This window comes from Urocampus carinirostris, unplaced genomic scaffold (genome assembly GCF_059441175.1).
Source record: "Urocampus carinirostris isolate Australia breed hairy pipefish unplaced genomic scaffold, RoL_Ucar_1.0 HiC_scaffold_163, whole genome shotgun sequence".
Lineage (NCBI taxonomy): Eukaryota > Metazoa > Chordata > Actinopteri > Syngnathiformes > Syngnathidae > Urocampus > Urocampus carinirostris.
The window spans coordinates 1-15,000 of NW_028283265.1; the positions used below are offsets into that span (position 1 = coordinate 1).

The following is a 15,000-nucleotide window of genomic DNA, read 5'->3' on the forward strand; positions in this document are numbered from 1 at the left end:
AGCCAAGTTCTCAGCCACTAGTGGCGGGCACAATTCCCCAAACACCGGTCCGATAATACGCGCGCATATCCCCAAACACCGGCCCGATAATACGCGCACAATTCCCCAAACACCGGCGCGGATTTCAGCCACTATTGGCGGGCACAAGTCCCCCAACACTAGCCCGGGATTCAGCCACTAGTGGCGGGCACGATTCCCCAAACACCGGTCCGATAATACGCGCGCATATCCCCAAACACCGGCCCGATAATACGCGCACAATTCCCCAAACACCGGCCCGGATTTCAGCCACTAGTGGCGGGCACAAGTCCCCAAACACTAGCCAAGTTCTCAGCCACTAGTGGCGGGCACGATTCCCCAAACACCGGTCCGATAATACGCGCGCATATCCCCAAACACCGGCCCGATAATACGCGCACAATTCCCCAAACACCGGCGCGGATTTCAGCCACTATTGGCGGGCACAAGTCCCCCAACACTAGCCCGGGATTCAGCCACTAGTGGCGGGCACGATTCCCCAAACACCGGTCCGATAATACGCGCGCATATCCCCAAACACCGGCCCGATAATACGCGCACAATTCCCCAAACACCGGCCCGGATTTCAGCCACTAGTGGCGGGCACAAGTCCCCAAACACTAGCCAAGTTCTCAGCCACTAGTGGCGGGCACAATTCCCCAAACACCGGTCCGATAATACGCGCGCATATCCCCAAACACCGGCCCGATAATACGCGCACAATTCCCCAAACACCGGCGCGGATTTCAGCCACTATTGGCGGGCACAAGTCCCCCAACACTAGCCCGGGATTCAGCCACTAGTGGCGGGCACGATTCCCCAAACACCGGTCCGATAATACGCGCGCATATCCCCAAACACCGGCCCGATAATACGCGCACAATTCCCCAAACACCGGCGCGGATTTCAGCCACTATTGGCGGGCACAAGTCCCCCAACACTAGCCCGGGATTCAGCCACTAGTGGCGGGCACGATTCCCCAAACACCGGTCCGATAATACGCGCGCATATCCCCAAACACCGGCCCGATAATACGCGCACAATTCCCCAAACACCGGCCCGGATTTCAGCCACTAGTGGCGGGCACAAGTCCCCAAACACTAGCCAAGTTCTCAGCCACTAGTGGCGGGCACAATTCCCCAAACACCGGTCCGATAATACGCGCGCATATCCCCAAACACCGGCCCGATAATACGCGCACAATTCCCCAAACACCGGCGCGGATTTCAGCCACTATTGGCGGGCACAAGTCCCCCAACACTAGCCCGGGATTCAGCCACTAGTGGCGGGCACGATTCCCCAAACACCGGTCCGATAATACGCGCGCATATCCCCAAACACCGGCCCGATAATACGCGCACAATTCCCCAAACACCGGCCCGGATTTCAGCCACTAGTGGCGGGCACAAGTCCCCAAACACTAGCCAAGTTCTCAGCCACTAGTGGCGGGCACAATTCCCCAAACACCGGTCCGATAATACGCGCGCATATCCCCAAACACCGGCCCGATAATACGCGCACAATTCCCCAAACACCGGCGCGGATTTCAGCCACTATTGGCGGGCACAAGTCCCCCAACACTAGCCCGGGATTCAGCCACTAGTGGCGGGCACGATTCCCCAAACACCGGTCCGATAATACGCGCGCATATCCCCAAACACCGGCCCGATAATACGCGCACAATTCCCCAAACACCGGCCCGGATTTCAGCCACTAGTGGCGGGCACAAGTCCCCAAACACTAGCCAAGTTCTCAGCCACTAGTGGCGGGCACAATTCCCCAAACACCGGTCCGATAATACGCGCGCATATCCCCAAACACCGGCCCGATAATACGCGCACAATTCCCCAAACACCGGCGCGGATTTCAGCCACTATTGGCGGGCACAAGTCCCCCAACACTAGCCCGGGATTCAGCCACTAGTGGCGGGCACGATTCCCCAAACACCGGTCCGATAATACGCGCGCATATCCCCAAACACCGGCCCGATAATACGCGCACAATTCCCCAAACACCGGCCCGGATTTCAGCCACTAGTGGCGGGCACAAGTCCCCCAACACTAGCCAAGTTCTCAGCCACTAGTGGCGGGCACAATTCCCCAAACACCGGTCCGATAATACGCGCGCATATCCCCAAACACCGGCCCGATAATACGCGCACAATTCCCCAAACACCGGCGCGGATTTCAGCCACTATTGGCGGGCACAAGTCCCCCAACACTAGCCCGGGATTCAGCCACTAGTGGCGGGCACGATTCCCCAAACACCGGTCCGATAATACGCGCGCATATCCCCAAACACCGGCCCGATAATACGCGCACAATTCCCCAAACACCGGCCCGGATTTCAGCCACTAGTGGCGGGCACAAGTCCCCAAACACTAGCCAAGTTCTCAGCCACTAGTGGCGGGCACAATTCCCCAAACACCGGTCCGATAATACGCGCGCATATCCCCAAACACCGGCCCGATAATACGCGCACAATTCCCCAAACACCGGCGCGGATTTCAGCCACTATTGGCGGGCACAAGTCCCCCAACACTAGCCCGGGATTCAGCCACTAGTGGCGGGCACGATTCCCCAAACACCGGTCCGATAATACGCGCGCATATCCCCAAACACCGGCCCGATAATACGCGCACAATTCCCCAAACACCGGCCCGGATTTCAGCCACTAGTGGCGGGCACAAGTCCCCAAACACTAGCCAAGTTCTCAGCCACTAGTGGCGGGCACAATTCCCCAAACACCGGTCCGATAATACGCGCGCATATCCCCAAACACCGGCCCGATAATACGCGCACAATTCCCCAAACACCGGCGCGGATTTCAGCCACTATTGGCGGGCACAAGTCCCCCAACACTAGCCCGGGATTCAGCCACTAGTGGCGGGCACGATTCCCCAAACACCGGTCCGATAATACGCGCGCATATCCCCAAACACCGGCCCGATAATACGCGCACAATTCCCCAAACACCGGCCCGGATTTCAGCCACTAGTGGCGGGCACAAGTCCCCAAACACTAGCCAAGTTCTCAGCCACTAGTGGCGGGCACAATTCCCCAAACACCGGTCCGATAATACGCGCGCATATCCCCAAACACCGGCCCGATAATACGCGCACAATTCCCCAAACACCGGCGCGGATTTCAGCCACTATTGGCGGGCACAAGTCCCCCAACACTAGCCCGGGATTCAGCCACTAGTGGCGGGCACGATTCCCCAAACACCGGTCCGATAATACGCGCGCATATCCCCAAACACCGGCCCGATAATACGCGCACAATTCCCCAAACACCGGCCCGGATTTCAGCCACTAGTGGCGGGCACAAGTCCCCAAACACTAGCCAAGTTCTCAGCCACTAGTGGCGGGCACAATTCCCCAAACACCGGTCCGATAATACGCGCGCATATCCCCAAACACCGGCCCGATAATACGCGCACAATTCCCCAAACACCGGCGCGGATTTCAGCCACTATTGGCGGGCACAAGTCCCCCAACACTAGCCCGGGATTCAGCCACTAGTGGCGGGCACGATTCCCCAAACACCGGTCCGATAATACGCGCGCATATCCCCAAACACCGGCCCGATAATACGCGCACAATTCCCCAAACACCGGCCCGATAATACGCGCGCAATTCCCCAAACACCGGCCCGATAATACGCGCACATTTCCCCAAACACCGGCGCGGATTTCAGCCACTATTGGCGGGCACAAGTCCCCCAACACTAGCCCGGGATTCAGCCACTATTGGCGGGCACAAGTCCCCCAACACTAGCCCGGGATTCAGCCACTAGTGGCGGGCACGATTCCCCAAACACCGGCCCGGCGCTGAGTATATGGCCTCCGAAAGGCCCATACATTCAGACGGGTCCATGTATTTTCAACGACAGCAGCAGTACCGCCAAAATCCATGCAGCGGCGCTGGATTTATGGCCTCCGAAAGGCCCATTCATTCAGACGGGTCCATGTATTTTCAGCGACAGCCGCAGTACCGCCAAAATCCATGCAGAGGCGCTGAGTTTATGGCCTCCGAAAGGCCCATTCATTCAGACGGGTCCATGTATTTTCAGCGACAGCAGCAGTACCGCCAAAATCCATGCAGCGGCGCTGTATTTATGGCCTCCGAAAGGCCCATTCATTACCAACGGGGCTGCAGTAGCATCCCGCGGCCACGCAGGGGCAGATATTGTGAGGGAATTACATGGTAGTGGACGGAGCGCCCATGCATTTCCAATGGGAGTGCAGTACCTCAAAAATCCGCTCCAAGCCACCGAACTTGAGGGCCCGACGTTCCCTCAACACTAGCCCAGTGCAATCGACATTTCGTTCTGTGTACATTGTTACACAGAATGACAATACAAGGGAATTATTATTATTATTATTATTATTATGTATTCAGCCACTAGTGGCGGGCACAATACCCCAAACACTGGCCCGGCGCTGGCTGAGTTTATGGCCTCTGAAAGGCCCATACATTCAGACGGGTCCATGTATTTTCAGTTTTCCGTAGCAGGTGTGATTGTTTGTTTAATTAGGTAGTTTGTGTTGGTGACGGTGTTCCTAACTGTGGTGGCTTGTTTGTAGAATGTGGGGCCCTGCGTTTGTGTTATGTTGATTTCTGGTAATTTACTTTTTACTAAGTAGTCTTTCAGGTTTTTGTTTCTTTTAAAGGCTGAGATGATTTTGTAATCTTGGATTATGCTTGTGTTCTGTAGTGTCTGATTTATATTTTGTCCATTCATTCAGACGGGTCCATGTATTTTCAGCGACAGCCGCAGTACCGCCAAAATCCATGCAGCGGCGCTGGATTTATGGCCTCCGAAAGGCCCATTCATTCAGACGGGTCCATGTATTTTCAGCGACAGCCGCAGTACCGCCAAAATCCATGCAGAGGCGCTGAGTTTATGGCCTCCGAAAGGCCCATTCATTCAGACGGGTCCATGTATTTTCAACGACAGCCGCAGTACCGCCAAAATCCATGCAGCGGCGCTGTATTTATGGCCTCCGAAAGGCCCATTCATTCCCAACGGGGCAGCAGTAGCATCGCGCGGCCACGCGGGGGCAGATATTGTGAGGGAATTACATTGTAGTGGACGGAGCGCCCTTGCATTTCCAATGGGAGTGCAGTACCTCAAAAATCCGCTCCAAGCCACCGAACTTGAGGGCCCGACGTTCCCTCAACACTAGCCCAGTGCAATCGACATTTCGTTCTGTGTACATTGTTACACAGAATGACAATACAAGGGAATTATTATTATTATTATTATTATTATGTATTCAGCCACTAGTGGCGGGCACAATACCCCAAACACTGGCCCGGCGCTGGCTGAGTTTATGGCCTCCGAAAGGCCCATACATTCAGACGGGTCCATGTATTTTCAGTTTTCCGTAGCAGGTGTGATTGTTTGTTTAATTAGGTAGTTTGTGTTGGTGACGGTGTTCCTAACTGTGGTGGCTTGTTTGTAGAATGTGGGGCCCTGCGTTTGTGTTATGTTGATTTCTGGTAATTTACTTTTTACTAAGTAGTCTTTCAGGTTTTTGTTTCTTTTAAAGGCTGAGATGATTTTGTAATCTTGGATTATGCTTGTGTTCTGTAGTGTCTGATTTATATTTTGTCCATTCATTCAGACGGGTCCATGTATTTTCAGCGACAGCCGCAGTACCGCCAAAATCCATGCAGCGGCGCTGGGTTTATGGAATCCGAAAGGCCCATTCATTCAGACGGGTCCATGTATTTTCAACGACAGCCGCAGTACCGCCAAAATCCATGCAGCGGCGCTGTATTTATGGCCTCCGAAAGGCCCATTCATTCCCAACGGGGCAGCAGTAGCATCGCGCGGCCACGCGGGGGCAGATATTGTGAGGGAATTACATTGTAGTGGACGGAGCGCCCATGCATTTCCAATGGGAGTGCAGTACCTCAAAAATCCGCTCCAAGCCACCGAACTTGAGGGCCCGACGTTCCCTCAACACTAGCCCAGTGCAATCGACATTTCGTTCTGTGTACATTGTTACACAGAATGACAATACAAGGGAATTATTATTATTATTATTATTATTATGTATTCAGCCACTAGTGGCGGGCACAATACCCCAAACACTGGCCCGGCGCTGGCTGAGTTTATGGCCTCCGAAAGGCCCATACATTCAGACGGGTCCATGTATTTTCAGTTTTCCGTAGCAGGTGTGATTGTTTGTTTAATTAGGTAGTTTGTGTTGGTGACGGTGTTCCTAACTGTGGTGGCTTGTTTGTAGAATGTGGGGCCCTGCGTTTGTGTTATGTTGATTTCTGGTAATTTACTTTTTACTAAGTAGTCTTTCAGGTTTTTGTTTCTTTTAAAGGCTGAGATGATTTTGTAATCTTGGATTATGCTTGTGTTCTGTAGTGTCTGATTTATATTTTGTCCATTCATTCAGACGGGTCCATGTATTTTCAGCGACAGCCGCAGTACCGCCAAAATCCATGCAGCGGCGCTGAGTTTATGGCCTCCGAAAGGCCCATTCATTCAGACGGGTCCATGTATTTTCAGCGACAGCCGCAGTACCGCCAAAATCCATGCAGCGGCGCTGGGTTTATGGAATCCGAAAGGCCCATTCATTCAGACGGGTCCATGTATTTTCAACGACAGCCGCAGTACCGCCAAAATCCATGCAGCGGCGCTGTATTTATGGCCTCCGAAAGGCCCATTCATTCCCAACGGGGCAGCAGTAGCATCGCGCGGCCACGCGGGGGCAGATATTGTGAGGGAATTACATTGTAGTGGACGGAGCGCCCATGCATTTCCAATGGGAGTGCAGTACCTCAAAAATCCGCTCCAAGCCACCGAACTTGAGGGCCCGACGTTCCCTCAACACTAGCCCAGTGCAATCGACATTTCGTTCTGTGTACATTGTTACACAGAATGACAATACAAGGGAATTATTATTATTATTATTATTATTATGTATTCAGCCACTAGTGGCGGGCACAATACCCCAAACACTGGCCCGGCGCTGGCTGAGTTTATGGCCTCCGAAAGGCCCATACATTCAGACGGGTCCATGTATTTTCAGTTTTCCGTAGCAGGTGTGATTGTTTGTTTAATTAGGTAGTTTGTGTTGGTGACGGTGTTCCTAACTGTGGTGGCTTGTTTGTAGAATGTGGGGCCCTGCGTTTGTGTTATGTTGATTTCTGGTAATTTACTTTTTACTAAGTAGTCTTTCAGGTTTTTGTTTCTTTTAAAGGCTGAGATGATTTTGTAATCTTGGATTATGCTTGTGTTCTGTAGTGTCTGATTTATATTTTGTCCATTCATTCAGACGGGTCCATGTATTTTCAGCGACAGCCGCAGTACCGCCAAAATCCATGCAGCGGCGCTGGGTTTATGGAATCCGAAAGGCCCATTCATTCAGACGGGTCCATGTATTTTCAACGACAGCCGCAGTACCGCCAAAATCCATGCAGCGGCGCTGTATTTATGGCCTCCGAAAGGCCCATTCATTCCCAACGGGGCAGCAGTAGCATCGCGCGGCCACGCGGGGGCAGATATTGTGAGGGAATTACATTGTAGTGGACGGAGCGCCCATGCATTTCCAATGGGAGTGCAGTACCTCAAAAATCCGCTCCAAGCCACCGAACTTGAGGGCCCGACGTTCCCTCAACACTAGCCCAGTGCAATCGACATTTCGTTCTGTGTACATTGTTACACAGAATGACAATACAAGGGAATTATTATTATTATTATTATTATTATGTATTCAGCCACTAGTGGCGGGCACAATACCCCAAACACTGGCCCGGCGCTGGCTGAGTTTATGGCCTCCGAAAGGCCCATACATTCAGACGGGTCCATGTATTTTCAGTTTTCCGTAGCAGGTGTGATTGTTTGTTTAATTAGGTAGTTTGTGTTGGTGACGGTGTTCCTAACTGTGGTGGCTTGTTTGTAGAATGTGGGGCCCTGCGTTTGTGTTATGTTGATTTCTGGTAATTTACTTTTTACTAAGTAGTCTTTCAGGTTTTTGTTTCTTTTAAAGGCTGAGATGATTTTGTAATCTTGGATTATGCTTGTGTTCTGTAGTGTCTGATTTATATTTTGTCCATTCATTCAGACGGGTCCATGTATTTTCAGCGACAGCCGCAGTACCGCCAAAATCCATGCAGCGGCGCTGAGTTTATGGCCTCCGAAAGGCCCATTCATTCAGACGGGTCCATGTATTTTCAGCGACAGCCGCAGTACCGCCAAAATCCATGCAGCGGCGCTGGGTTTATGGAATCCGAAAGGCCCATTCATTCAGACGGGTCCATGTATTTTCAACGACAGCCGCAGTACCGCCAAAATCCATGCAGCGGCGCTGTATTTATGGCCTCCGAAAGGCCCATTCATTCCCAACGGGGCAGCAGTAGCATCGCGCGGCCACGCGGGGGCAGATATTGTGAGGGAATTACATTGTAGTGGACGGAGCGCCCATGCATTTCCAATGGGAGTGCAGTACCTCAAAAATCCGCTCCAAGCCACCGAACTTGAGGGCCCGACGTTCCCTCAACACTAGCCCAGTGCAATCGACATTTCGTTCTGTGTACATTGTTACACAGAATGACAATACAAGGGAATTATTATTATTATTATTATTATTATGTATTCAGCCACTAGTGGCGGGCACAATACCCCAAACACTGGCCCGGCGCTGGCTGAGTTTATGGCCTCCGAAAGGCCCATACATTCAGACGGGTCCATGTATTTTCAGTTTTCCGTAGCAGGTGTGATTGTTTGTTTAATTAGGTAGTTTGTGTTGGTGACGGTGTTCCTAACTGTGGTGGCTTGTTTGTAGAATGTGGGGCCCTGCGTTTGTGTTATGTTGATTTCTGGTAATTTACTTTTTACTAAGTAGTCTTTCAGGTTTTTGTTTCTTTTAAAGGCTGAGATGATTTTGTAATCTTGGATTATGCTTGTGTTCTGTAGTGTCTGATTTATATTTTGTCCATTCATTCAGACGGGTCCATGTATTTTCAGCGACAGCCGCAGTACCGCCAAAATCCATGCAGCGGCGCTGAGTTTATGGCCTCCGAAAGGCCCATTCATTCAGACGGGTCCATGTATTTTCAGCGACAGCCGCAGTACCGCCAAAATCCATGCAGCGGCGCTGGGTTTATGGAATCCGAAAGGCCCATTCATTCAGACGGGTCCATGTATTTTCAACGACAGCCGCAGTACCGCCAAAATCCATGCAGCGGCGCTGTATTTATGGCCTCCGAAAGGCCCATTCATTCCCAACGGGGCAGCAGTAGCATCGCGCGGCCACGCGGGGGCAGATATTGTGAGGGAATTACATTGTAGTGGACGGAGCGCCCATGCATTTCCAATGGGAGTGCAGTACCTCAAAAATCCGCTCCAAGCCACCGAACTTGAGGGCCCGACGTTCCCTCAACACTAGCCCAGTGCAATCGACATTTCGTTCTGTGTACATTGTTACACAGAATGACAATACAAGGGAATTATTATTATTATTATTATTATTATGTATTCAGCCACTAGTGGCGGGCACAATACCCCAAACACTGGCCCGGCGCTGGCTGAGTTTATGGCCTCCGAAAGGCCCATACATTCAGACGGGTCCATGTATTTTCAGTTTTCCGTAGCAGGTGTGATTGTTTGTTTAATTAGGTAGTTTGTGTTGGTGACGGTGTTCCTAACTGTGGTGGCTTGTTTGTAGAATGTGGGGCCCTGCGTTTGTGTTATGTTGATTTCTGGTAATTTACTTTTTACTAAGTAGTCTTTCAGGTTTTTGTTTCTTTTAAAGGCTGAGATGATTTTGTAATCTTGGATTATGCTTGTGTTCTGTAGTGTCTGATTTATATTTTGTCCATTCATTCAGACGGGTCCATGTATTTTCAGCGACAGCCGCAGTACCGCCAAAATCCATGCAGCGGCGCTGAGTTTATGGCCTCCGAAAGGCCCATTCATTCAGACGGGTCCATGTATTTTCAGCGACAGCCGCAGTACCGCCAAAATCCATGCAGCGGCGCTGGGTTTATGGAATCCGAAAGGCCCATTCATTCAGACGGGTCCATGTATTTTCAACGACAGCCGCAGTACCGCCAAAATCCATGCAGCGGCGCTGTATTTATGGCCTCCGAAAGGCCCATTCATTCCCAACGGGGCAGCAGTAGCATCGCGCGGCCACGCGGGGGCAGATATTGTGAGGGAATTACATTGTAGTGGACGGAGCGCCCATGTATGGCCAATGCATTTCCAATGGGAGTGCAGTACCTCAAAAATCCGCTAGAGGGCCCCGAACTTGAGGGCCCGGCGTTCCCTCAAGTGCCGATTTTATACCCCCTTCTCCAGCCGACAGCCAGAATTATATTAGGGACTCGCAATTTTGAGAGGTGAGCACCAGGGCTAATCAGCGGCCACCCGTGACCATTGAGTCCGACAGAGCAGAGGCTAGGGGCGGCCTCGCATCTCGCAATTACCGAGGGAAGATGCCGGTTCTCGAAAAATTTCTAAGTTTTTCAAATTTTAAAGTATTGAAGTATTTAGGGCGCTTCCCGCGGCCCTGGCTTTTGCATGTACCCCTCTAAGCTCCGGTTCTCGAAAAATGTCTAAGTTTTTCAAACTTTAAAGTATTGAAGCCGGACTTCCGCGGAGGCTGACAGGGGGCCTCCATCGAAGCACCCTTCACCCCCGGGTGAGCCGGCGTCGGCCCACGGGCCTGCCGGTTCCCCAACTGAGCGATTGGCACACGAGACCCGCCTCGGAGGGCCCACGTCGGCCGGCGCAAGCCGGTGTTCGGGCGTGCGGCTCCTCCGGCTTTGCGGGTCAAGCTCCAGCGCCGAGGATACTAGGCAAACGTTGGGCCCCCCCGAGCCGAGTGGATACCCGCCTCAGAAAGAGCTGGGGCGGTACGTACGGACGGCCTCACTAAGAGGGAACGGAAGCTACTAAAGCACACGTATAACTGTCCGATGTGCGAACGAAAGTGAGGCCGGACGAATCCGATACGAGTTACGAGTGAGGCGGGATCCACGGCTGGCACTCGCGGGGCCCTCTTGCGAAACCATGCCTCGGCGTGAACCTTTTGGCGGCAGAACCAAGACGAACCGAGGTCGAGCTTCCGTCTCGAGCCACACCCAGACGTCCGACCGTCGCGGAGCCCGACGCCACGCGTGCTAGGGCTCCGCGCGAAACATCGTTTCACGACACCCGCTCGTCAGCCCGTCCGAACGTATACGAGTGTCGCGCGGCCCCCCGGGCCCGGCTGTAGCCACAGCCTCGTCCCGGACCAGGGCCGCACCGCCACCAGCAGCGCCCCCCCGGCGGCAGACGCACTCTGGTTGATCCTGCCAGTAGCATATGCTTGTTTTCAAGATTAAGCCATGCATGTCTAAGTACGAATGGCCAGTACAGTGAAACTGCGAACGGCTCATTAAATCAGTTATGGTTCCTTTGATCGCTCCACCGTTACTTGGATAACTGTGGCAAATCCAGAGCTAATACATGCAAACGAGCGCCGACTCGCGGGCGGGGCTCCGGCCTCGCCCCGGGGACGCGTGCATTTATCAGACACAAAAACCCACGCGGTGTCCGGCGGGCGGGGGCTCAGCCGTCGCGCGCGTCCCCCGCGTCCGGCCTCCGCCTCTCCGGGCGGGGGCGTAAGCGGCGCGGGCGGCTCCGCGCGCGCCGGTCCTCGTTCCGCCGGCCCGGCCCCCCCTTTGTGTTGACTCAGGATAACCTCGTGCCGATCGCTCGCCCACCCGAGGCGGCGACGACTCATTCGAATGTCTGCCCTATCAACTTTCGATGGTAGACTCTGCGCCTACCATGGTGACCACGGGTAACGGGGAATCAGGGTTCGATTCCGGAGAGGGAGCATGAGAAACGGCTACCACATCCAAGGAAGGCAGCAGGCGCGCAAATTACCCACTCCCGACACGGGGAGGTAGTGACGAAAAATAACAATACGGGACTCGTTCGAGTCTCCGTAATTGGAATGAGCCGAACACAAACCCATCGGCCAGCATCCATTGGAGGGCAAGTCTGGTGCCAGCAGCCGCGGTAATTCCAGCTCCAATAGCGTATTTTAAAGTTGCTGCAGTTAAAAAGCTCCTAGTTGGACCCCGGGACGCGAGCTGACGGTCCGCCGCGAGGCGTGCATCCGTCTGTCCCAGCCCCTGCCTCTCGGCAAAAGCCCCCGTGATGCCCTTCGCTGGGTGTCACTCGCGGGGCCCGAAGCGTTTACTTTGAGGAAATTAGAGTGTTCAAAGCAGGCCACACGGCCGCCCCTGCATATCGCAGCTGGGAATAATGGAATAGGACTCCGGTTCTATTTTGTGGGTTGTCATGAACTGGGGCCATGATTAAGAGGGACGGCCGGGGGCATTCGTACTGCGCCGCTAGAGGTGAAATTCTTGGACCGGCGCAAGACGGACGAGAGCGAAAGCATTTGCCAAGAATGTTTTCATTAATCAAGAACGAAAGTCGGAGGTTCGAAGACGATCAGATACCGTCCTAGTTCCGACCATAAACGATGCCGACTCGCGATCCGGCGGCGTTATTCCCATGACCCGCCGAGCAGCACCCGGGAAACCGACCAAGTGTCTGGGTTCCGGGGGGAGTATTGTTGCAAAGCTGAAACTTAAAGGAATTGACGGAAGGGCACCACCAGGAGTGGAGCATGCGGCTTAATTTGACTCAACACGGGAAACCTCACCCGGCCCGGACACGGAAAGGATTGACAGATTGAAGGCTCTTTCTCGATACCGTGGGTGGTGGTGCATGGCCGTTCGTAGTTGGTGGAGCGATTTGTCTGGTTAATTCCGATAACGAACGAGACTCAAACATACTAAATAGTACCGCGGCCCCCCGCGCGGTCGGCGGCAGAAAACTTCTTAGAGGGACAAGTGGCTCTCAGCCACACGAGAATGAGCAATAACAGGTCTGTGATGCCCTTAGATGTCCGGGGCTGCACGCGCGCCACACTGAGCGTATAAGCGCGTCGTCTATCCCCGCGCCGGCAGGCGCGGGTAATCCTATGAACCCCGCTCGTGACAGGGCCTGGGGATTGCAATTATTTCCCACCAACGAGGAATTCCCAGTAAGCGCGGGTCATTAGCCTGCGTTGATTAAGTCCCTGCCCTTTGTACACACCGCCCGTCGCTACTACCGATCGGATGGCTTAGTGAGGTCCTCGGATAGTCCCCGCCGGGGCCGGCCCCGGCTCCGGCGGTGTGCCAGAAGACGGTCGAACTTGACTATCTAGAGGAAGTAAAAGTCGTAACAAGGTTTCTGTAGGTGAACCTGCAGAAGGATCATTAACGTACGAGCGGCAGCAGATCCGCCTCGGTACACCCCCGACGAGCCAGACGCCGAGGGCGGCGGGTCGTCGCAGGCGGAGGAAGAGGGTAGACCGGGACGGGACGGGACGGGGGGCGCGGCGCGGGTCACTCCCGGGCCGCGCGTCGGAGCGAGTTCGGCGGGCGCCACGCGGCGCGGCGCGACGCGAGAAAAGGCGGCGGGCGATGTCGCGCTACCTCCGTGCGAGCGGGGTAGCGCGCTCGTCCGACGACCCCAGTAGCGCGGCGCGGCGCGACGACAGGCGACCGCCAGCGACGGGCGAAAGGCGGCGGCCGTGCGCGGGACCCCCGTAACCGGGGAATCCCCCTCTGCCGACGACCCTAGCTCGGCGCGGTTCTCGCGCTTCCGGCGCGCGCTTCCGGGGCGGCACTCGCCTCGACGACCTCCCGTCCTTTAAAGGTAACGGTTCGGGCCGGCGCCCCGGCGTCCGTCCGCCCGTCGGTGTCGCGTGTCCGTGCGGCGCGGGGCTGCTCTCGGCGAGGGTCGCCGAGCAAGCGGATCCCCGCACGGATCACAACGGCCGTATGGCGGCGGCGTCGGGACGCCCGCCCGAGACGAAGGTTCAGGGCGACGAAACGGTGCTCCCACCGGCTACCTTTTTCCCCGGCCAAACGCGTCCGTCGGCCGGAGCCCTCGAGGGGCCGCGTAGCGCGCGCGTGGGCCGGCCCCCGGACACCGGAGTCCCTCCCGGGGCTCCGGACACCGGGGGTTCGGTTCCGCGCGGTCCGCCGCGGTCTCCTCTGTCCATCCATAGTCCGGGCAGGCCGCGGCCGGGTCGGGGGCCAGTCCCCCCTCGGTGTCAGCGCGGTCGCGCCGCCCTTGTAAACCAAACCCACTCGCTGACGGGTAGCAACACCCAAAGCGTCGCTTCGCGGCGCGGCGGGGCTTCCAAGTCGGATGGCCTTCCGGGGTCCGGGTAGGAGACGCCGGGGGCCGGCCTCAGCGCCGAGCCCCCGACCTACCCGGCGAGTCCGGTCGCCGAGTCGTGTCAGGCCCGAGCGGGAGACGCCGGGCGCCGGCCTCAGCGCCGAGCGCCCGACCTACCCGGGCCGACGCACGTCTCGGGCGCCGTCGCGGCCCCGAGCGGGAGACGCCGGGCGCCGGCCTCAGCGCCGCGCGCCCGACCCGCTCGGCTCGTCGCGGCGTCGCGCGTATCGCGCCCGTCGGTAACCGCGCCGCGGGTTAGGGGCTCGCTCGCGGGAGCGACCGAACGGCACCCGCGGCGCGTTCGTCTCCGGTACAAACCCTGTCGTGAATTTGTCTCCGATCGTCCCGGGCGGACGTAAAAGGGCCCAAACGTACGACTCTTAGCGGTGGATCACTCGGCTCGTGCGTCGATGAAGAACGCAGCTAGCTGCGAGAACTAATGTGATTTGCAGGACACATTGATCATCGACACTTTGAACGCACATTGCGGCCCCGGTTTTACCCCGGGGCCACGCCTGTCTGAGCGGCGCTTTCCAATCGATCGGACGCGGGCCGGGCCCTCCGCGACATTCCGCCGGTCCGTCCGGCGGGTGGCGCGAGAACCCGGTCCGCGCGGGCGAGGCTCGGGCCCTCCGCGACATTCCGCCGGTCCGCCCGGCGGGTGGCGCGCGACCCGTGTCCCCGCCCACTCCGCGGCTGGGGTTTCGCAGGGACCCCC

General features: G+C 55.7%; 2 non-coding genes across 2 annotated transcripts; both read left to right on the forward strand.

Annotated features, from left to right (window-relative positions):
- The first annotated feature begins 11,328 nt into the window (after positions 1-11,328).
- On the forward strand, positions 11,329-13,315 carry LOC148344963 (18S ribosomal RNA). Its single transcript, XR_015848962.1, has one exon. It is a non-coding gene; the product is annotated as an 18S ribosomal RNA (ribosomal RNA).
- Positions 13,316-14,657: 1,342 nt separating this feature from the next.
- Positions 14,658-14,811, forward strand: LOC148344964 (5.8S ribosomal RNA). Its single transcript, XR_015848961.1, has one exon. It is a non-coding gene; the product is annotated as a 5.8S ribosomal RNA (ribosomal RNA).
- The last annotated feature ends 189 nt before the right edge of the window (positions 14,812-15,000 follow it).